This window comes from Abramis brama, assembly GCF_963993115.1.
Source record: "Abramis brama genome assembly, chromosome: 1".
NCBI lineage: Eukaryota > Metazoa > Chordata > Actinopteri > Cypriniformes > Leuciscidae > Abramis > Abramis brama.
In genome coordinates, this window is record NC_139963.1 from 75,620,000 (window position 1) to 75,644,888 (window position 24,889).

A 24,889-nucleotide genomic window follows, 5' to 3' on the forward strand; every position below is an offset into this window, starting at 1 on the left:
TGACACAGATATACATTATTAGTCATTAGTGGCAAGTTTTGAAGCTGACGTATGATGACGTCATTAATTAGGAGCTGCTGAAATGTAAGCTTTCCCTTTCTCCCTCTGTAGCTGTAATGTTTCCATCAGGAGTTATCTCCAGTTATTTTAACATCCTCCTTATTCCATCTCCCGAGGTGAAGACACAGAGAATGAATCTACAAACAACAACGATCAGCACTTAATCACAAGAGTGGATTGTTGTTAAAGTACTTCAGGCTGTGATGTTGCTGGTGTTGTGGCACTGCATCTTCTCTCGAAGGTCAGCATCCTTCAGCTCGTCACACAGCTCTTGTAATTCCTCCACAGTCTTACAGGGTTCCTCTGTGAGATCAGACACAGAAGAGCTCGGCTGGCTTGTGTTCTGCTTTCTGATCGCTGATGTGATGTTTTCCTGGAGTTCGTCCAGTTTCACTGCGATTCTCCTCTCCAGATTCTCAAATAACTTGTATATTTCTGTCCAGAATTTGTTTTGGAACATTAATGACATTACTAACTACAGCAGTGAGAAAAAATGAACACAAACGTCTGTTTGGGAGACAATTAATAAAACGATAATTATGATGAAATTAAAGAGTTACCATCTCGAAGAGATTGTGGATCATCAGTAGCGGAGTGGCATTCGGGAGAGTCGGGACGTTTCCCGGTGGGCCGGTAGTGTTTCGAGGCTGCGAGGGCCGGTCTGATAATAGTTCTACATCACCAGGTCTTAGCAACAGCATCCGGCGGCCTGGTGTGCGGCCGCTGCCCGCTGGTCAAACTGTGCAGCCTCTGCTCAACCCGGACGGCGGGCCGCAGATCCTCTTATTTCAGGAGAAACACAGGCTAATCAGAAAGCACTCGCGAACTGCAGGTACAACCATGTCTAGGGTTTTCACAAATATAGGGGGATCAGTGAACGGCCCCTCCTCAAATGGCGTAGCCCGTCGGCCTATGATGTAAAGCCATCAAACACCTCTTTTTTTCCTCGTCACGTTTTGGAAGTCTAACGTTAACAGCAGGGCCGGCCCTGACCAATTTGCTGCCCTAGGCAAGATTTTACCTGGTGCCCCATGCATCACAGCCCATTTCACCCCGTCATTGTGTTCATGATTATTTAGCTTATATATATATATATATATATATATATATATATATATATATATATATATATATATATATATATATATATATATATATATATACACACATTACAGCCTAAACACAAATGGCAAGAGCATTACATCTAGCATTCAAGTCAAGTCACCTTTTATATATATAGCGCTTTTTATAATACAGATTATTTCAAGGCAGCTTTACAGTGATAACAGGAAAATAACGCAAAAAAGTTTGCTTCTCCTGTATAGCAGATCTAGAAGAAAATAGTGTCATAGTCCAGCTTAAGTAAGTTCAGTGATGGTTTATTTTTGTTGTAAATAAGTTATTAATTTAGTTCATTTAAATATAGCCACTCTGGATAAAACAGTGATGTCATCGTCCAAATGTCATTCATGCACAAACAATCTTCCACTAAACTATGGCACGTTTCATGTTTTCACCATGAATGAAACTGAGAAATGTCTTCTTAAATGTGAATTTTACATAAAACATTGCTATTTTAATAAACCTGTATATAAATATCATTACTAATTTTGGCAAAAACAAAACAAAAGAAAAACAAAAACAAAGCCATATATCCCCCCTAAAACTGCACAAAGAGTAAAACATTAATTAAAAAAGTGATAGTAGGCCTAAATGCGTCTAAAAAACTGACATGATTGTTACAAAATCACACTGTCTGCGGCCTCTGGAGAACTCAGAACAACTGCTACCATAAAGTTTAAGGTAAAATAATTGCCATTAAATTATAGTATCTTACTACTATGCAATTAGATAAACTGTTCATTTATTCCATCACTTTACCTCTGTCTTTATCCCCTTTTATCCTCTTCTCTTCTTTTTGGTACTGTATCTATCGCAGACTATAATGCTAATTTATAATGTGTCATGTAAATTCGTCCATCCGTCACAATCAGGTAACTTTCACCGTGTCTAGATCCGGCGCGAGCTGCCAGGCCCGTTTCTACGAGCCTGTGAGTGTGTTAAGCGCCCTCAAACAAAAGCAATGCTGTCTACATTGGATGCGGCGAGAGGTGACGCTAAACAACAAACTACCAACAACTGACTGCGCACGCTCTGTTTCTGACGCACTTCAAGCACTCGCTGGGCGGGGGAAGATTGATGCGCCGGACCAAGTCGGGGGACTTAGTTAAGATTTTGTGGAGTTTTTTTGCTTTATTTGGTAGTATTTCGAATTAATGGTTTTAAAATAGTATTAGTAAAAAAAAAGAAGAAAAAAAATCACTCGTTCACTCATTTTGGCGCCCCTATGGATGAGTGTCGCCCCTAGCATTTGCCTATTCCGCCTATGCCACGGGCCGGCCCTGGTAAACAGACAGTGTGTGAGTGAGTCTAAATGATGGAAAGGCAAAAAAGAAAAGGGAAAGGTGGCGCTGAGAAGGTCAGACTCAGAAGGAAAAAAATTATGGAGGAGCGAAATGCTCCAAAATAACGGACATGTTCCGGGCATCAACGAGCAAAGAGACTACAGGGGAAATAAGCTAAAGCTCCTAATGTCTCCGCTAGGCACAGATGGGAATTAGCACCAGCTGCCAGCCAGCCAAAAGCTTGTGAAATTTGAAAGTAGCTCAGTGTAAATATGAGACAAATGAATGGTTTACTATTGAGTGGCTCTTGAATTTGTCCTTCAGTGGTTGGGAGATGTTTCTAGTTTTAAAACGAGTAACTTCCCTTGGCTGCTGCTATGTTAAGTGTACAGTATAAGGATTATGACGCTAACACTAGCAGAAGCTAATGCGTGTTCGAGCAAGGTGACCGTGAAAATAGACCCTTTTCAACAGTGTGATGATGACGCATTTTAACGGTCATCATCAGCATCGTAAATCCTGCAAAGTTTTTTATATTTTCATTTTTAAATATATGTATTTACATTTATAACACTGTACTTTATTTTATATTACCTTTGTATCAAATTACAAAAAACTAGTTAATACATACAGACGGTTGGTCTGGGAACGCCCCCGGGAACGCCCCGTCACATGATGTGAATTTAGCCTGTGGGGGAAAACATTGCCTTGGCGCTAATTGAAATACATGGGACAATCATGCCGAAGAGTTGCTGTGTCGTTTTCTGTACCGCCAATAAACAAACAAATTATGAATTGAAGTTCTACATCCTTCCTAATAAACAGGGACTTGTAATTTTTTAGATTACTGTGTGAGTAGATCCCTGTGTGATATAGTAGTGGGTGTTAAACTCGTATTAGGCAGTGGGCCAGATTTGTCTACATCCCTTACGAAAAAGAACTATAGTAATCCTATAAGATTTCTATAGTAGTGTATAATACTTCTGTGATGTTCTGTAATACCTCTATAGTACTTCTATAGTATGTCCCAAAATACTATAGTATTCCTATAGGATTACTATAATATTTTGTCCCAAAATACTGCAAGATTCCTATAGTTGTTTTTCATAAGGGATGTCTCATTCACATTAGCGTTATCAGCTGAAGGCTCGCTTGATAGGCCAATCGCTACGTAATGACGCAAGCCGTGAACCTATGGAGTAGGTCGAGGTCTACGCTCAATACAGACTGCAGTCTGTGAGTTAGGGATAACTGTCAGCACAGTCCCTCGGCAACTTCATACTACTGATCACCGTTTTACAAAAGGATTAATAGTTTGGAGTGAAGCATTTACAATTGGTAAAGTGAGAAGGTTTTATGGAGTTATAGTATGCAACATATACGAAAGTTGACTGAGTTATAAGCTAATGTTACCGCTACAGCTACCGCGATGTCTTACCTGGAGATTCAACCAGATAACAAAATATGTCTGGAAACGACACCTCCGGCCATTTGGTTGGGTCATTGACCCAGTTTTTAATTAAATAAGGGCAATCATAACCTATTGCAGTTAATTTTGCAATGTACCGTTGCCGGTCGGCAGGTGTCAATGACTCGCAATATGACATTTTTGTCATTCAAATACACACGATGTTCGCGGTGTTTCCCCCCCGCCGACTCCACCCTCGCCACGCCAGACTACGCCCCTAACTATGACTAGATGCCGACTGTATGTATGCTGCTGCGAGGCTGTTTCTAATACAGCAGCTGTGGGAGTGATGACAAATTTACATTTCTCTCTTCTGACTGCCGTTATCAATCTCTCGCTATTTTCTCTCAATATCTCGCTATTAAATATTAGGTACATTAGATGAATGTTAATTTCTCAAGAAAAAAAACAATTCACCTAATGCAGCCCTGTCAGCTGGTATTAGTCTATTATTAAAGGTTAAAAATTTCAACTCAAATATAAATAGAATGCGTTTTTATTATAATAATGTTAAAATATTTAACGATATATGTAAAAAAATATATAGTAAAATAAATATGTAATATAGTGCACATATTTAGCAAAATACTCCTCTAGCAAATTTTTCTAGCCAACTAGCGTGCTATGGTCATTAATGTTCCTGAGGTAAATGTAAGGTCACGTGTAGTTTATAGTGTTCTCCAGCTGTTATTGAGCTCTTCCACGGGTGAAAAACACTGACTGATCGATATTATGTATGAGGGATATACATTTCGGTAAGTTGTACTGTATCTTTCAACACACCTATTGTTCATTCGTGTTTATTTGCTATTAACTAGTAGAGTAAGAGATGATCGGTTCAGGCGATACAGAGATCACGTCACATTTACAAGCGCCAAAACCGTATTTATTGTTGAATTTCGTAATAAAATTGACAGAATCTGAGAGCTGAGAGTGTGTTTCATATCAATAGTAACCTTGTCTGTCAGTGTCAGTCCTCTTTGCTTCATGATTTTCCTCTGCGTGAGAAACGAGTGAAAAGTGTTGATTGCGTGATTCTCAGCATTGGCAGCCCTGCATGAAGTAAAATTAATTTCCATAACACACTCCTGAGGATTTTTTCTGCATGATATTAGCATTGACCAGCAGGTGTCGCTGTGTGCTTTCAAAACCTGGAGAAATCAACCACTTTTACACACATCAGGCTGGAGAGCTTTAAAGCTTCATGAAGCTTCATCTCACCATCACTACCTTCAGGTTCACTTAGCTCAACAGTTATACGCTATATTAGCAATAATGATTATTTTTATCCTTCATTCTGAACCCTGTCTGAAATTACTGGTTTCAGTGGCGTGTCCCTTAAGGCTTGACATTAAAACAGCCCCTGTTATGATTGGTTAATGTCATTGCATGTTTTGAAAACATTCATATATAATCATCATTTACAGATAAAGCATTATGAAGTTATTCTCTTACGGTTTGTGATGCTGCTGTCAGATCAATACAGTTCTGCTTCATGTCTAAACTAAAGTTTCTTAACAAACTGTGCATTTCCCCTGTGCACTTCAGCGCTATACAGAGAGATATATAATATATAACAATAACTATAATAACTGTAACGATAAATACTTGGTTACTAACGTAACCTCAGTTCCCTGAGATGAGGGAACGAGTATTGCGTAAGGCTAGCTTATGCTATGGGAAAACCTCATTTTATCAAGAATATTGAAGGAAACTTTTTAAAACAGTGCAGCTGCACAGCGAGCACAACTGAGCGCGAGAGCGGTCATTGGCTGTGCTGCAGAAACTGCACGAACCTATGGCAAGGCGGCTTTGACGCGAGGACCAATCGGGGCGCGTCAGAGCCCCCCAGTATGGGTGTGGTCAGAGGCTATATATTGGCGTGTCTCACCTAGGTGCTCCAGGTTTAAACGACTGAAGCGATCCCCTGATCCTAGCACAGTAGCATGGCGAGTTACGCAGTACTCGTTCCCTCATCTCAGGGAACTGAGGTTACGTTAGTAACCAAGTAGTTCCCTTTCGAGAGGTCTCTCGTATTGCGTAAGGCTAGCTTACGCTATGGGAATCCCCTTCAAAACGCTGTGTGTGCTAACTTCACCCTACCGTAACCCAAGGCATATGTATGAATCACAAGGGAAGCATGATCCTAATATAAGCTAGTTCTAGACGGGCTTCATATACTAGATAACTAGGAACCGTAGTTCATGGTCATAAGGCTTAACACTTTTACAGTGAGAGAACCTTGGCCTGTAAGGCGGGTACCTCCAAGTTATAATACTTCACAAATGTGGACGGCGAGGCCCAGCCAGCCGCTGCACAAATGTCCTCAATGGGTATTCCACTGGACCAGGCCCAAGAAGAGGCCATGCCTCTCGTGGAGTGAGCTCTGACGCCCAAGGGGCAAAGAAGGCCTTTGGACTTATAAGCTAGCGTGATAGCATCCACTATCCAGCGCGACAGTCTCTGCTTTGTGACGGCTAACCTTTAGTGCGGCCGCCAAAGCATACAAGGAGCTGCTCTGACTGCCTAAATGAGGCAGAACGCTCCAGATAAATCCTGAGAGCCCTTACGGGGCAGAGTAAATACGCATCACTCTCATCATCTGGCGAGGAGAGAGCCGTCAGGGAAATTACCTGTGCTCTGAATGGAGTGGAGAGCACTTTAGGGACATAACCGTGCCTTGGTTTAAGGATGACCTTGGAGTCGTTCGGCCCAAATTCCAGGCATGAGGTGTTCATAGATAGCGCTTGTAGATCACCCACTCGCTTGACTGAGGCAAGCACCAGCAGAAAAGCAGTTTTGAGCGAGAGCGACTTCAGGTCCACAGACCGAAGCGGCTCGAATGGGGGACCCTTCATGGCCTCCAGGACTTTAGAGAGGTCCCAGATAGGCACAGACAGGGGGCACAGAGGGTTTAACCTCCTAGCGCCCTTGAGAAAACGCACAATGAGGTCTTTTTTTCCCAGTGGTTTGTCGGCTATCGGAGCGTGAAACGCTGTTATGGCCGCCACATAGACTTTGAGCATGGAGGGGGTGCTACCCGCATCCAGTAGCTCTTGTAAAAATGCGAGCACACTCGGTACTTCACATGAATGAGGGTCTACGTTTTGTGTAGCGCACCAGCTAGAAAACACTGCCCATTTCTGAGCGTACAGGCGCCTTGTTGAGGGCGCTCTCGCTTCCGAAATTGTTTTCAGCACCTTATTCGGGAGATGCCCGGGTCCCTGTTCTTTGTAAAAAATATTTGGCAGTGAGCGTTGCCTTCTGAGGCTAAGAGGTTGACCTGTAGTAAACATCTGTGCCGTTCATTCATTCACACACAGACACGCGATTCATATTTAAACAGTCCTTTTGCAGTTTGCCGACACTATTGCATATATCACGATTAGAACAAAGCACTTAAGAATAAAAAACTTACTACAGTCCTCTGAATAGCTGGATCCGTTGTTCCTTGATGTGAAACTAAATTATTCCTAAGGATTATTCCTCACAGCGAAGCAAGACGACATAAAGTGCATGAGTCTGATAAAACTCGCAGTGTGTTTTATCCAGCTGATATGGGCGTTCACAGGTTTGTTTGGATTGCCTCAGATCATTTGCGTTTGAATAGCGCGCGCTCTCCGTGGGTGGGGTCACATTAAAACTTAATGAGCTGAGATGAGCTGAGATGAGAACGGCTGACATCTCTTTCTTTTCATACAGATTACATACATAAACTGACCACAGACCAGAGACAGGCCTGCCCTCGTAAAGGGCCCCCCAGCCTGAGCTGGAGGCATCTGTCGAGATTGCTTTTCTCCTCTAGATCACACCCAATCTCACGCCAGACCGATACCAGTCGGTCGCTTTCCAGGGGGCCAGGGCTCTGATGCAGCCGTGACTCGCTCTGATTTGTAAGTGACCAGATCGCCACGTGTGAGCTGGGACCCGTGGTTTTAGACAGCGCTGAAGAGGACGCATTCGCAGTAGTCCTAGTTGGAGTACTGGTGAGGCCGAAGACATGAGACCCAGCATCTTCTGGAGTCTCTTGAAGGGAACACGGGCGCCCGCCCTGAAAGATGTTGCCAGGCACCGAATAGAAAGCGCGCTCTCATGCGTACCGAGTCTATTTCTATACCCAGGAAGGAGATGTTCCGGCTGGGAGATGGTGTGCTTTTGTAGAAATTGATCCTGAGACCCAGGCATTCTAAGTGGTGGAGGAGCCAGGCTCTGTGAGTTGTTAATAGCTCCTCTGATTGGGCTATGATGAGCCAATCGTCGAGGTAGTTTCGCACTCCCCACTGTCTCAAGGGGACGAGCGCTGCATCCATACACTTTGTGAAGATACGGGGCGCTAGAGACAGGCCGAATGGTAGTACTTGTGTACTGATAAGCCTGCCCTTCGAATGCAAACCTCAGGAATGGTCTGTGATGGGGCGCTATTTGGATATGAAAGTAGGCGTCTTTCAGAAAAACCAATCTCCTGGGCCAATATGCGCGAGAATTTGTTTGGTTGTCAACATCCTGAACGGACGCGTTATAAGCGCTTTGTTCAGGTGTCTGAGATCTAGGATGGGTCTGAGACCGCCATCGTTTTTGGGGACGAGGAAGTAGCGGCTGTAGAAGCCTGACTCGCTCTGTGACATAGAAACGTTTCGACAGCCCCTTTTTCAACAGTTTTGACACTTCGACACGCCCTCTTCGACCGTTGTCTCAACCTTGGCTCGAAAGCGCGGAGGTCTGCAAGCAAACTGGAGCTCGTTTTATTATGTTCAACACCCATTTCGATATTTCGGGGATAGCCTCCCAGGCTTTGGCCCTCATAGCTAGGGGTTGGATGAAGATAGGACCCGGGCCTGTGAGGGGCCCGGCCGTCCGGCTGTCTAGTGTTTCCCCTCCCGTGCGAGCAGCGCTCATGCACAGGGGCGTGTGCCTCAGGGAGCGCTGGCCCTCTATAGCGTCTATAGTGTGGGCTTGGGTGGAAACTAGCCCCACAGGAACAGTTTTCACATGTAGCGGTGCATTCATAGCAGTGGGCACTCAGTCTACATTTATTACCTTCTTTTCCCTGATGGGGAAAAAAGATGACACCGTGTTGGAAGTGTTTATGTGTAGGGGCGCGCACATCATAATGGGCACCTGAACTACATTGGCAGCGTGAGCTGGCGGGGGGCTTGAGACTGTATGCACAGTGTTTGTGTGTGGAAGTGCAGACCTTGTGGTGGGCACACCTTCTACGTTTGTTAAATTCGCAGCATGTGAGGGTGAATTGGTTACTGTGGTGACAGTGCTTGTGTGTAGGCATGCGAACATTATACTTTTTCTTGCTTTATTTGTGTCGCCGTAAAAACGGCGTTTGTTTGCACGCGAGCGTGCTTCACGGCAGACTGAACAGAGGGAACTGCGGAATGTCTGAGGGATTTTTGAGAGATTGGTCTGGCCTCGGTGTGACTCGAATTCTCTCTTTTTCTCCCCTTGGCTAGGACGGCTTACGAGGCTCGGGGTCCAACGCAATCCTGGGTCGGGGTCCCCGCCTCTCAGGGAACGGAGCGCGCCTAGCAGAGCGGGAGCGGTGACGGACTTCAGCCGCTGGGTGGGGGCTGGGTGACCGGCGGCGCTGACTTGGGCTGCTGTTGAGGAGGTTTCCTTCTGGTCTGGTGGCTCGAAGCCCGAGCTGGAATGCTTCGGAAGGAAGTGGCGCATCGCCTTTGATGCTTTCTGTGCCTCCGTGGAGAAGCTCTTAACAGCCGGGCCAAAGAGACCGGAAGTGGAGATGAGGGAGTCCAAGAAAGCCGCCCTATCGGCCTCCTTCATGTCCGTCAAATTCAACCACAGTTGTCTTAACCCTAATCGCTCGAGCACCGTTAGGTTGGCCATGCTCCTCCCGATGGCCTGGACTGTAGACTTAGTAGCTCGTAGGGCCAGGTCAGTGGCGCTGCGCAAGTCCTTGACAGCCTCCGACTCAGGTCCAGACTCGTCCAGGGAACGGAGAAGTTTGGCCTGAAAGACTTGCAGGACAGCTAGCCTTTCACAATACGAGAGACCTCTCGAAAGGAAACTACATGATCACTATAATGATAACTGGAACTATAATGATAACTATAATAACTGTTATAAAATTCTGGCAGCACAGTTGCACTAAATTAAAACACTAAATGACTCATTTCATTTACTATTCATAAGCAAATTGTTTAAAAAACAAAAACCATGCGACTTCCACACAGACACACACATCAAGAATCAGTGTACGAATCTCAACAACAGCGACAATCAACAAAATATTCAGATAAACAGATCATCTTGGACAATCACAAAACAAGCTACTAAACAAATCACAAGAACTACAGCAAAAAATGAAAATACTAAGACGTTGCATCTGCATAATTTATTAATGCCGCAATGCATGCTGGGAGTCATGGATTAGCTTTGATTGGTGGTTCCCATCATGCACTGCAACATTAGGCTTTATGTTTATTGTCACCAGTGATGTCTGTGACACAAAGTAATTGTAGTCTGACTACAAGTTTATTAAAATGTAATGTAATCTAATTACAAGTACTATATATTTGGAATCTGATTATTTAATCCAGATTACATGAGCCCAATCTACAGAGAGGAAAAAGTTACATTGGTATAGTATCACTATATAGCAACGGATTTAAACACTCGGTTGATCAGATGAGAGGAAGTTAATAACCACAGGAGGAGCTGATGATGTTTAAAGGAGGAGCTGTAACTATATATAATGAGGAAGACTGACAGAAACAGAAAATGGCTGATAAGTGTGATCTGTGTCTGCTGGGACTGATCATTCTCTCTTCACTTCTCACAGGTAAAGAAATCTGTATTTTCTCTAAAGACATTTAGTGGAATTAGTCTGGAAAGAGTTCATTTGAACATGCTCAGTTTATTCTTGCACACATTCACATTGTGATCTCAGAGTTGTGTATTGATACACACAGATCATACTGTATTATTCCTGATACTGGACATAGTGTCACTCAAACATCTGATGATGAAGAATTATCTTCATATTAAGAGTGTGTCAGTGATTTGAACAGCTCTCTGATAAAGACTAATAGTTTATTCTGGAGAGTGTGTTGTTTGCTTTAAGTCAGGAAAAATACTATGATTTAAAACTTCTGCTTTTTATGCTGGTGTGTTTTATGTTTCATTTATTAATATATATCATAATGATCACTGAGATATACTGTGTTTCAGGAACCAGTGGAGTTGATGTGTTCATCAGTTCTGGTGAAAATGTCCGTCTGTCCTGTAATAAAGCTCTTTTAGACTGCAAATCAACTACATGGACCTACTATAATGGACATTCAAGGGAAGTTAAACTGATTACTGGAGGGATAAAGAAAAAAGACACAGAGAGACATGAGAGACTGAATATGGAGTCTGACTGTTCTCTGAACATCAAGAACGTCACAGTAGAAGATTATGGATTATACACCTGCCAACAATATGTGAATGGAGAACAAGGACCTGATGCTGATGTTTACCTGCATGTTCTTCATGGTAAGTTTATGATTATGTGGTCAATTTAAAAAGGGCAGATTCTCCCTTTAAACTCAGATGATGATTGAAGAGTCTGTTGTGTCTTGTGTTCAGTTTCAGTGTCTTCATCATCATCATCATCTTCATCATCTCCATCATCATCATCATCATCATCATCATCATCTCCATCATCATCATCATCACCATCATCTTCATCATCATCATCATCTTCATTCTCACAGACTGAGATCAGTCCAGGCCGCTCTGTGACTCTCTCCTGTCAGTTGTATTCATATACTGGATTATACTGTGATTATTTGGTCATTTATAAGGGACTTGAGCTGTTGTGGGTGAATCAGGCTGGTGTTGATCTGAAGACAGACTCCAGATATCAGATATTATCATCATCAGATCGCTGTATCATCACTCTGACTACAACACTCCTAAATGAAGATGACAGCAGAGAGTGGAGATGTCAGCTTACTCGCAGAAATCAACTCGAGACCTCAGTCAGATACACTGTCAAGCATTCAGGTGAGAAAACACTGTAAAATATGATGTTAATGTCCTACAGGTGATGCCTCTGAACATTCATCTTCTGCAGATCCAGTCGCTTCACCAACACTGATTCCAGTCAAAAGCTCAAACTCTGAGAGGAAATCAAGCCGAACTACAGCAGCAGCTCCTACACAAGGTTCATGATCACATGATCACTGTATAAATAGATTTATTTTTGGTGAATGGCGATAGTCGTTCTCCTCCTGACAGCTTGAGAGTGAAGTAAGAAGATAATAGATGACAGACTCGTGCACATATTCATCATTTCTGTGATGTGAAGCTCAAGTATTATGTGATGATGATGTTGTGTATATGTGGCATTATGTGTTGAACTGAACTAACAGACGTGATCCACAGATCCAGCTGATACAGCATCAGAAACTGAAGTCAGTGTGACTGCTGGATCATTATACAGAGGTACGACACGTTCATTTATACTGACAGCTTTATAATATTAATCTATCAGTCAGTCTGTAAATGCTTCATCAATAACTGTTGATAGTTGAATACCCTTGACTTCAGTCATGTACAGTTTCTCTTCTTCCTCTCATGTTTCCTGCAGTGATTGCGATTATTGTTGAGATCGCAGTGTTTGCTGCTCCTACTGTGATTCTTCTTCAGATCATCTGTGCAAGAAGAGCTGGTGAGTTTTGAGCCGCACACAATCTGATGATTCACACTCATCTGATCTGGAACAATCTGCAATCATGATAAAAACACATACGAGAGGTCAGTCAATGCTTTTATTTTGCAGGGAGGAAGGACTCGAAGCACCCAGAGGAAATAGAGATGCCGACAATATTAGAATAAAATACTGATGAGATTAGAGCCAATCTGCAGCAATATTTACAATAGCAAAAACTTACAGAGGATTGTTCATTGTTTTATTTTCTTCTTCTCAGAAAACAGAGAAAAAACTCTGAGCACTTATAGTGACATAATCAAGTTTAGATTAAAATGTGTTTTTTCATATAAAAAGCCAGATTTATTTTCATTTATATGGATTCTATGGATATATTTGCCTACAGTGTTGAAAGTCATTCTCTTGTGCTTCATATGTAAACTGCTTTAAATATAATATTAATACAGTAATGGACAGACTCAGACTGTATAATCTCTCTCTGTTCTGTGTGATGGAGCTGATTTGAGGATTCTTGGATCTTGTCTGTTCATTCCTGTTTTTAGCATCTTTTTTCATTTTGAATGATTGCTATAATTTTACATTTACATTTACATTTAGCAGACGCTTTTATCCAAAGCGACTTACATTGCATTTTCAAGTACACATTTACATTTTTATCAGTTCTTGCTTTCCCTGGGAATTGAACCCATGACCTTGGCGTTGAAAGTGCCAACGCTGTACTGTTTGAGCTACAGGAAAGCTTTTTTCCTAATAAAACCTCTGCAGTTGTGTTTAATAAGTCCCCTTTCCTGAGATGTTTGTTAGGAATATGTTAATTCCCCTTCATGAGCTGGTAATGTATCTGTAAGTCCACTGAAGCGAGTTGTAGTTGAGAAGCCGCTTCAATAACCGAGAGCTAGATATTGGGTCTTAAACACGACACCCTGAAGGACCCACTGAGAGGTCAGACTTGAAGCACTGTTCCTGAGATGCTCTTCTTGGTGGTTAACTGTAAGCAGCAGACAGATCCAGCAAGATGAGAACTGAGGATTCGGAGGCTCCTCTTGCCCAGACTGATCTCATGAAATGGCGTATGTATGACACGCAAATTCGTATTTCCATTTTTGGCGTGCTATCAACACGCATAATCGCTTTTCAGCGTGTTTATCAACGCCATTGACTTAACGTTACATTACTCTCTATATAAATATATATGACCTACCCCAACCCCGTCCCTAAACCTACCCGTCACTGGGGTTAATACCATTTATGAGTCTTCCCCTACCATCCTAGTAAAAAAAATATCGCTCCCCAGATGTAGATATACATTTTGCTTCGTTTCGCTCGGACATTTAACGGCGTAGACATACACGTGGAATCACTCTGACATTTAATGTCGTAGACATACACGCGGAAGATGACAGCGTGGACATACACGCAGATAGCTCAAAATGCGTATAGATAACACGCCACTTGACTTGAAATGTGTATGTTTACGTAAAGTCATGATGTCATGTTGTCTTGCCAGTCTCAGAGCTTCAATAACCGAGAGCAGGGCCGTCTCAGTTTAGTGGCGCTTCTGAAGCCAGACTGGTTGTTGTCCAGGAGGATGTTCTGTGTGAGAAATGTAGATAGTTGGTCGAAAACGACTCGTTCAAGTGTTTTAGCAAAGTGGTCCAGAAGTTCAGGGAGGCGGAAGTTAAATCAGTGGTGCTTGAGAAATACATCCCAGATCTTCCAGAGCATTTGTAGTGTTGATAAAGGAGTCTGGATCTGATATATTTCTCAAGGCTGGAGAGAGTAAAGCAGAACGTTATAATCCATGTGTAGAAACTCCCTGAAGACAGTTAATATCTGCTTTACAGACGCTCATGTGCAAATGCAGGTTTATTTTACCAAGCTGATGCTAATAATTACTTTACAATACTTTTAAAAACTGTTTTATAATTCAGGAGTCATGGATAGTGGAAACCTTTTCAGTAACAAACCAATTTTATCACTAATAATGTAATGATTTTACTTCTAGAGTTTAATGGCATGCTGGAAACTGCTCAAATAAAGAAGTGAAACTAACAGTAATGCAAAGAATAGCCTATAAACTCTGTTCAGAGCAGATGTGTGTTGAGATAGTGTGATTAACAGTATATGCACGTCTCACACATTTCACACATGTAAAGCAACACTTCACTGTGGGACAGTGTCACCAACAGCAACTCTAGCAGGGTTTCAACACTCAAAATGGAACATTATAATTAACAGAAGATGTCTGATAAGTGTGATCTGTGTCTGCTGGGACTGATCATTCTCTCTTCACTTCTCTCTGTCAAGGTTCAGTCAGTCGTGTCACCTGCCAACAAAAAACTAACGTATTAATCTCTGGTTATTATGATAAAATGTATTCTGGGTAATATTTGTTGTTTTCGAGAAAGTAGCCTACATGAATATACTGTGAATTAACAGCGCTCAAAGTCGACACTCAGAGGCTGTGTTCCCAATCACACCCTATACCCTCATCATTTCTTTCATACAAAAGTTCTTGTTGAGAATGAACAGAGGTTTAGATGTTTTATTGGTAATAAAAGTCTTTTATTGGTAATAAAAGATCGGTGTTTGTATTAGTGGGTCTCTTCACCCTTGACTCTTTAACATTAGCTTTCCTCTGGCTGCTGTGACAGTGTTGTATGACCCCATTGTGCTGGAGAGTAGAGCCTGTGCTTCAGTCCAGCAGAAGATCTAGAAACAGTGATGATTTGCTGCATGTGGTTTTATTTAACAGGCGGTGACTGTGTAGCTGCTGATCCAGTGGAAATCTCTGTATTTAAAGTATTTTTAAGTGGACTCAAATTAATTAAGTGCTAGGGAGTTGATTTGAATGCATTTTTCTTATGCCAAATATTCCTCTAGACTTTCTCTTGTGAAATGAGCAGTGTGTGTTCAGGTGAAGGGGTGTGTGTGTGTGTGTGTGTGTGTGTGAGTATGTGTGTTTGTGTGCGTGTGTGTACATGTGTACATGACTTAAAGGAGAACTCCGGTCAATTTTAACATTGAGCTCATTTTTTTGTAAATTTGGAGTGCTGTCAGTACAGAGAACAGCGACAAAAATCGGTGTTGCATACACCGTTTTATCCTCTTTTTAAAATTTGCACCCTGTTGACTTCAATGGGGCAAGTTTTAAACCTGCTTTTAGCCTCTTAACATCCTTGATGTGTCATTACAAGTGCACAGCCAATGTGAGTGATTCCTTCAGAGTGAACACGGGTGAATCTGACTGCAGTAGATGTGAAAGATATGAATAAAAATGATGTTATTTCAGCCATCACATACCTGTATTTACATCCTGTTTAGTTACCTATGATCACACGCGTGAACTCGACAATCGACTACTATGGACTTAGACCGAAAACAGGATGTAAATACAGGTATGTGCGCTGGCTGAAATAACATCATTTTTATTCATATCTTTCACATCTACTGCAGTCAGATTCACCCGTGTTCACTCTGAAGGAATCACTCACATTGGCTATGCACTTGTAATCTTTTCTCTTATTTTATTTTACTCTTTCTTTTATTTAATAACGAAAACAATAATGAACAGAGGTTCAAGTACACAAGTGCTTCTTCTCAGCGAGCTAATGTTATATATGGCTTTTTCCTTAAAAGGGCTTACTTTAAAGTCCCATACACAATACTCTTAAAGTCACATACACAATACTCTGACATCTGCCCCTTTTAAGAACTTTCTTTTTGTTTTCTTTTTAACAGAAGAACTGGTATCCCAAATTACAATGAACATAGTATATTATCTCTACCTTAATTAGCACAAGGCTGTGTTTTAAAGATTCAACTTATGCTCTCCTAAACAACCAAGTATTCCCTACATTAGAGAATTTAACTGTATGCATGACTTACATAACACAGTATTAATGCTTCTCACATTTATCAACATTTTACTTCTCTTCACTTTTCCTATACTTAACTTCAACCACTAACATTGACATTAGAACAGTTTCTTAACCTCAATTCTTACACTACTTGTAAGACATACAATATTACAAATTCAGCTTCTGAACTGGTTTACTCACTCTACCCTACCTTGTTACTCTACATCCTTCACTAGTCTGTGTGAGCAGTGAGTCATTTGTTCGAACTGTCTCATCATCACACTCTGAGCGCCCTGTTGTTTCGGCATCATCACTGCTCTCTGAGGGACGTTGAAGCTGTAAGTGGCACCGATTACGCCTTTTCATTTCCCCATCTGGGCTACTGATCATGTAAGAGCGCTCCGTTGAACTCTGTCCCATGACTGTCCCATGTCCGTTGAACTCTGTCCCATGACTGTCACTGGAGTCTTCCACTGTTTTTCCCCATCCAGCTGGATCTCCTGGCTTTAGCGGAGGCAAGTTTCTCACTCCATGCCGTCTATTAAAATAGAATGCATGTTGTTGCTTACCAGCATCATCTCGTCTCCGTATCTGTCTCTGATCCGGCCACTTCGGAATGAGGTTGCGGTCCAGTGTTGGTAATGTGTTCCTGAGTCTCCGTCCCATCAAAAGTTCTGCTGGGCTCACTCCAGTTGACGCATTTGGGGTTGTTCGGTAGCTCAGCAACGCTAGTACCGGGTCCTTTTGCCGTAGGATGGCTTTTGCTGACTGGACTGCACGTTCTGCATGACCATTACTCGAAGGATGATGTGGACTTGAAGTCACATGCTTAAAATCATACTCACAGCTAAATGACTGGAATGTTTCACTTGCAAATTGTGGGCCATTGTCCAACACAACAACTTCTGGGATTCCGAATCGTGCAAATGTAGCTTTGAGCTTGGTGACTACTTGTTCAGCTGTAGTGCTCGATAAGTGTTGGATTTCTAAGTATCTGGAATAATAGTCTGAGAGTATGATGTAGTTTTTTCCTTTGTACTCACATAAATCTACCCCCAATCGCTGCCATGGTCTTTCTGGTAACGGAGTTGGATTCAAAGGTTCTTTTCTTTATGTTCTTTTGTGTTCGCAGCAGAATGTGCACTTTTCAATTTTCTGTTTTAATTCAGAGGACAGTCCTGGCCACCATACGGATGTCTGTGCTCTTTCCCTACATTTGGTCAAGACAATATGTCCTTCATGTATTCGTTCGATAATTTCTCCTCGAAGAGACTCTGGTATGATGATACAGTTTCCTCTAGTAAGCAAGCCGTCAGTCTCAGACAATTCACTTTTGAATGCGTGAAAGTCTCTCAACGAGGGATGTACATCGCGAGCATTTTCAGGCCATCCGATTCCAATTAAGTGCTTCACTCTCTGCAATTTTCCATCTTGTTGCGTTGCATCACGAATTGCACTTATTTTGCCTTTTGAAGCAGGAAGGCTTTCAACGATTGCATTGACATAGCAGCTGACGTCCACTTCCGTGGTGCTGTCCATGGTGCTGCTTTGTGGGCTTCGTGATAAAGTGTCTGCTACAACAAGTGTTTTACCTGGAGCATACTCAGCTGTCACATTGAATCTCATCAGTCTGAGTAAAAGTCTCTGGCATCTGATTGGTACATTGTCCAAATCTTCACAATTTATTAAAGGAACCAGCAGCTTGTGGTCTGTAATGAATTTGAAATGCCCCATTCCACTCAGGTATTTGCTGAAATGTTTGCACGCCCAGACTCCTGCGAGACACTCTTTCTCTATCTGCGCATTATGACGTTCCGCACTATCATCTCCAGCACTCTCTTTAGTTCATGTACATTATTTGGGGCTTTGAGTTCAGCAATAGCTTTGACTTTCTCTGGGTCTGCTCGGACTCCATTCTCATCGACTACCTGACCCAGGAAATGCAGCTCACTTTTTCGGATCTTACATTTGTCTTTATTTAATCTCAGACCGGCGAGTTCCATTTTTTCCATTACCTGCTTCAATCGTGTGTCGTGTCGTGCATGAATCGTTCTCTTTTGATGTTTTCATTCAGTCTTTTCAACACATATTCGCACATGTCCGTTGGGTTTGATGACGGGCACCATAGGTGCGCAACAGTCTGTTGGTTGGGTGACACTCTCAATCACACCACTAGCTTCCATCCTTCCTAATTCTTCTTTCACTTTCTGAAGCAGCGGCAATGGGACTCTACGGGCAGTATTAACAGCATACGGTTCTGCTCCTTCTCTGAGTAGAATCTTAACTGGTTCAGTGTTTAGCCTTCCGTGGTCCCCATTGTTAGTATTTACCTCTTCTATTCGTTTAACCAAGCCCATTTCTTTAGCTGCCCTTCCACTGAGAAGATTATTCACTGTTGGGCCCTTTACAACATATATGGTCAGTTCGTACTGTTTCGCTTTATGCTTTATATGACTTCTGAATTGACCCACACATTTTAGCTGGCCTCCCGGACTGTTGAGTATGACATTTGCTTTGCACAGTTCATGTTTCTTTTGTAGATTCTGGAATGTCTGTTCGCTTATTATTGTCACATCCGCCCCTGTATCTATTTTAACCCTCTGGGGTCTAAGGTGTTTTTGGGGCCCTTGGGATTTTTTGACATGCCCTGACATTTGTGGTTTTTTCAGTTATTTGTAAACATGAAAATGGCAAAGGTGTAAATTCACTCTATATAGCACAAACAGGGCTACCATAATATGTGAGCAACATGAATGTAGATGTTTGTATTTTTAAGAGAATAATTTTTATGCGTGGTTATTGAAAAAAAAAAAGAAGAAAGTTGCTGAAATAAGACCACAAAACTCATACTAAATATGTGTCCACAAGACTTTTGACTAATGGATGTTGTCGCTTCGAGTTCTGGCTTCAAAATTATGTGAAAATAGTCTTGCTTTATCGTTCACATAAAACAATTTTTGCTAAACAGGTTTTGCTTTGAAAGCCAATATGCGAGGGGGGCGTGAAGGAGGAGTAGTTTACACCTGAGAATACAATGTCCCACCCACTCTGCATAATGAGCCATTCATTCAGGTGTGACACTGACTGAGCCAAGAATGAATGCAAGGACAAAAGATATATTTAGAAGAAGACTTATATTGACCATTTAAGATCTATCTTGTAAATATGTTTTGCTATTTTATTAAAAAGGTTACAATTACAACAATAATTACAATTTCAGTATTTAACAATATTTCAAGTGTACTCTTTCTTTGTAAAAAAAATGATTATAGGCCTACATTTTATCATATGTATTCATTAGTTTGAATATAGCCAACATTGGAACAGCTAACATCTTAGTTGATGACTTCATTTTTGACAAAAATAGTATTTTATATATATATATATATATATATAAATCATATGAGCAGAAATTGCTAAACAAAAGCTTATTTGATGTGGCAGTATATTCTACAGTAAAAACTTTCTTGTGACATCTCCTACATTCTGCTCCAAAAGCTGGACATTTCTCTCTGTCTTTATGTTTTGTTTTGCCACATCGGCTGCATTTGTCCTCGCCATTCCGTATTTTACCAGGTTGGCTTTCTCTGCTGTGCTCAGACCTGTAGCCAGTACGCTGTTTGGGTCGTCTGATCTCTTGAACGCTGCACATTGGATCCCCCTGCTGGCTGACCTGGTGAGTAACTTCCTCTGCTTGTCTTACCATTTGTACTGCAACATTCAGTGTGAGGTCTTTAATTAGTTGTAATCTTTTTGACAGATCCTTGTCTCTAATTCCTACAACTAATCTATCTCTGATGTTCTCATTTCTGTTAGCACCAAAGTCACAGTTTTCTGACAACTCGTACAGTGCACAAATAAATGTCTCAGCTTTTTCCCCTGATCTCTGAGATCGCTGGTGAAACTGCGCCCTCTCGTGAATGATGTTGGTCTGTGGTACAAAGTAGTCATTGCATTTCTTCAAAACTGTCTCAAAATCGTTTTCTTTTTCTTGAAAACGAAGGATTTGAAAATATTTTACGCCTCATTTCCCATCGCGTAAATGAATGTACTCACTAGGATGGTCCCGTCCTCTTCTGTGAGCTTGGCAGCCGTTCTCACAAAACGCTGTCGCCATGATGGCCATTCTCCCGGCTTGTCGAATGTAAAGTTGTCTGGCGGCTTGAACAGTGGCATTTTCTGGCATGTAGTTCTCTCTTTACCTTGCCACTTCTGACACCATGTCAAGGAAGGAGGCAGACGATGACTCTTTCTTTTATTTAATAACGAAAACAATAATGAACAGAGGTTCAAGTACACAAGTGCTTCTTCTCAGCGAGCTAACGTTATATATGACTTTTTCCTTAAACGGTCTTCCTTCCATACACAATACTCTTAAAGTCACATACACAATACTCTGACAAGCCCCAAGAAAGGGACCCAGAGAAGAAGAGAGCCAGAGCACAAAAAGAGACAGAGCAACAGTTACAATCTTGTTTTATCCTTTCCTGACCATGTGACTTTAACCCAAATGAGAGACGTTCAAACTGGCCAATCAGATAATTACACTCCCCCCACCACACTAAAGGTGTGACAGTTCATCAACCCCCGAAGTACACACATCTTGGCCTACAGGCCTTGATCACTATCAGCCCCTCTGTGCCTTTAGGAACTACAAATGGTCCTTGTGGTAGAAAGAGGGGTGGAAAACAGTAAAGCAAATGTCTTTTGTTGTCAAATATCTTGGATTATTTTCAGTCCTACAAGCCTATAAACTGTTCAGAGCAGATGTGTGTTGAGCCAGTGTGATTAACAGTATATGCACTTCTCACACGTTTCACACATATAAAGCAACACTTCACAGTGGGACAGTGTCACCAACAGCAACTCTAGCAGGATTTAAACACTCAATTGGTCAGAATAGAGGAAGTTTATAGTCTATATATATGGCCGGGGGAACTAGGGGTGCTGAGGTGCTGCATTTAAGATGACATGACTTTAAATAACTTTTTGTTTTTCAACATGTTTTTTGAGAACACCTTCTACCTTTATAAAATGAATCTAAAGATATTTCATTTTTATATGTTGTTGAATATGGTTTTATGACTTTAAAATACATGAATATATCATGGCCAATATGCCGATCTCGCATGGAGTGAGTGACGTGACACTGGTTGAGGACCAGCATCTCAGAACTGATTTGACACTCATTTAATGCATGAGAAAAAACTAAATATAGATGTCTTGATTAAAGCATTCATTGGCATTAGGGGCTGTTCACACAGTACGTGTTTTTCAGTGTGAACGCACTAGGCGTGTTTAACTGTTGCGCTCGTGTCTCGTGCATGATACAGCATTCTCAAAACACAGCACTCAAGTTAAAATAAGTTCAACGAAAACGCGCCTCGAGACCTTGCATTTTTCCCCCGTTCCACTGCCCGCGTTTGTTTAAAATACTCTGCCCCACAATATCAAGCCCCGCCCATTAAGCCCCGCCCCCAGCACCCCCCTGATAAAACATGTTCCCGCAACTTTGTCTATATATAATGAAGAGGAAGACTGACAGAAACAGAAGATGTCTGATAAGTGTGATCTGTGTCTGCTGGGACTGATCATTCTCTCTTCACTTCTCTCTGTCAAGGTCATTGTTCAGTGTCTCTTTGTTTGTGTTGTGTTTGAGCACACGGCTCTGTCTCTGGTTGTGTTGGTCATGTGATCCTCTGGTCCCGCCTCCTTGTTTCCCATTACCACGCCCCCTTGTTTAGTTCTCGTTAAGTCCTCGTTTGTCTGAGTGTGCTCTCCTGTTCCTCATGTGCTCTGCTCTCTTTATAATGTGCTTCTTGTGCTACGCTACTGTTGTTGCTAATAGTCTGTTGTTCTTGTTAAAGGAACAGGCCGACTTTTTGGGACTTTAGCTTATTCACCGTATCCCCCAGAGTTAGATCAGTCCATACATACCCTTCTCATCTCCGTGCGTGCCGTAACTCTGTCTGACGCACCCACCGCTAGCCTAGCCTAGCACAAAGACTGGAGGTAAACGGCTCCAGCTAGCATACTGCACCCAATCAGTAATAATCAGGGTCATGCAGAAACTTGCGAAAGAGAGAATGTGTGTAATGCAGTGAGAAAAGTAATTCATGATCAAGTTCACTGCAACATTTGTCTTAAAAAAACGTCATCTTGTAAGGCAAGGCAAGTTTATTTATATAGCACATTTCATACACAATAAAAAGAAATAAGAATAATTAAAACAGTTTAGAAAAATAAAATAAAATTCAGTACAGTACAGTACAAACATTTGGACGAACAGTGGCACAGTGCTCATTCAGTAAATGCATAGCTAAACAGATGTGTTTTGAGTCTGGATTTGAATGTGACTACTGTAGGAGCACATCTGATCTCCTCTGGAAGCTGGTTCCAGCATAATAGCTAAAAGCAGACTCGCCATGCTTAGAGTGAACCGTTGGTGTTTCTAGCTGATATGATCCTAATGATCTGAGTGATCTGTTGGGTTTATATTTAGTGAGCATATCTACAATATATTGAGGTCCTAGGCCATTGAATGATTTATATACCAGTAATAATACTTTAAAATCAATCCTAAATTTAACTGGGAGCCAGTGTAAAGACCTGAGGACTGGTGTGATATGTTCATATTTTCTGGTTCTGCTCAGAATCCTGGCAGCAGCGTTCTGTATGAGCTGCAACTGTCTTATGGTCTTTTTGGGAAGGCCAGTGAGGAGTCCATTACAATAATCCACCCTGCTGGTGATGAAAGCATGAACAAGTTTCTCTAAGTCTTGTCTGGAAACAAAGCATCTAATTCTTGCAATATTTTTCAGATGATAGTATGCTGATTTAGTTATTGCTTTGACATGACTACTGAAACTAAGGTCTGACTCTAGTGTCACACCAAGATTCTTGACTTCTCTTCTCAAGAGATTCAAGAATATCTTCTCTGATGATGACACAATTGAGTGTGTCATTTGTGTCATTGAATGACACAATTTCCGCTTCCTGTTGACAAATGCGCATGCCTCGCGTCTGAACGCGTTGTTGTCTTTGGAGCTCCATCGATTTGATTTATAATTCTTGATTTTCTATTTAAACTCACTTACAACGAACATTTTCTACCTTTCCTCACTGAGAAGCACTGCTGCTCAAACCTCATAGTTACAACGCTGACTGTTGAGCAGACGCGTCTCAAGCCTATTAGTGATCCAACGTCGGATACCCTTATAGGTTACTCCTGTGGATCACGGCTGAACGCGTCTTCTCCACACTCACTTACAAATATTTTATCGCCTATCATGCGTCTACTCTACACCCGTACCACTAAAAAGACGGATTATATCCAAGACTTCAGTCATAAATTAGTATTAATATTGATAGCATCACTGGTAGCGCCGTTGCTAACTTAACGTTACTGTCCATCTGTTAAAATGGCGAATATATCAGATGTAAGTAGTCTACCTTTTGGTGCAGGTGAAGACACATTTGAGCTGCACGCACTGCAGTCTGAGCTGGAAGCTGTTGAGAAACAGATCCACGACCTTTTAGTGAGACAAGCCGAGCTGATAGACCGGCGTTTAGCTCTTGAAACATCACGCGCCGATGCACACAAATCAGTGATTAACGTTACTAACCCGCTGACTCCGACCTCGTCTACTCCGTGCGTTTCTCAGCATCGGTCCCGAGTGAGTCAGGTCTAGACCAAGACTCTCTCCGACCCTCCCGGTTTTCGAGATATCCACCCAAAACCGCTTCTCCCCTCTTCGCGAAACAGAACGCGATGCTGTGATCATCGGCGATTCCATCGTTTGGCACGTACACGCTACGTTAGGTAAAAGTAAGGTGCATAGTCACTGCTTTCCTGGTGCTCGTGTTTCTGAAATCGCTGCTCGCGTTCCCGAGATTCTGAACGGTGACGAGCGCGTCGGAACTGTGGTCCTGCACGCGGGAGTGAACGACATCAGGCTGCGCCAGACAGAGGTTCTGAAGAAAGACTTCAGGAATCTGATCGATACGGTACGCAACACATCGCCTGAAACAACGATCATAGTGTCAGGACCGCTTCCCACGTACCGACTAGGACATGAAAAGTTTAGTAGATTATTAGCGCTAAATTAATGGTTAATGTCATGGTGCAATGAGCAGAAACTGCTCTTTGAAAATAATTGGAATCTGTTTTGGGAGCGTCCTAGGCTTTTCCGTGCTGATGGCTTACACCCAAGCAGATTCGGAGCGAATCTTCTGTCGGATAACATCTCCAAAATGTTAAATACCTTTTGACTAGTAACCAAAAGTCCAAATTATAGTCTTTGCTGCACCAATTTAACTGATATAAATACTAGTGTTGAACATTGCATAGAAACTGTGTCTATTCCTCGTTTAGTGAAATCAAATAATAAATCTACTGCAGGATCTAGGA

At 41.9% G+C, this 24,889-nt stretch overlaps 1 protein-coding gene across 1 annotated transcript in view; it reads left to right on the forward strand.

Annotated features, from left to right (window-relative positions):
- The first annotated feature begins 11,610 nt into the window (after positions 1-11,610).
- Positions 11,611-24,889, forward strand: part of LOC311089358 (uncharacterized protein) — a 46,812-nt gene continuing 33,533 nt past the window's right edge. Inside the window, exons 1-2 of the transcript XR_014607676.1 lie at positions 11,611-11,952; positions 12,334-12,393. The gene's annotated coding sequence lies outside the window, so the exon portion shown is untranslated. The remainder of the gene's footprint in view (positions 11,953-12,333; positions 12,394-24,889) is intronic.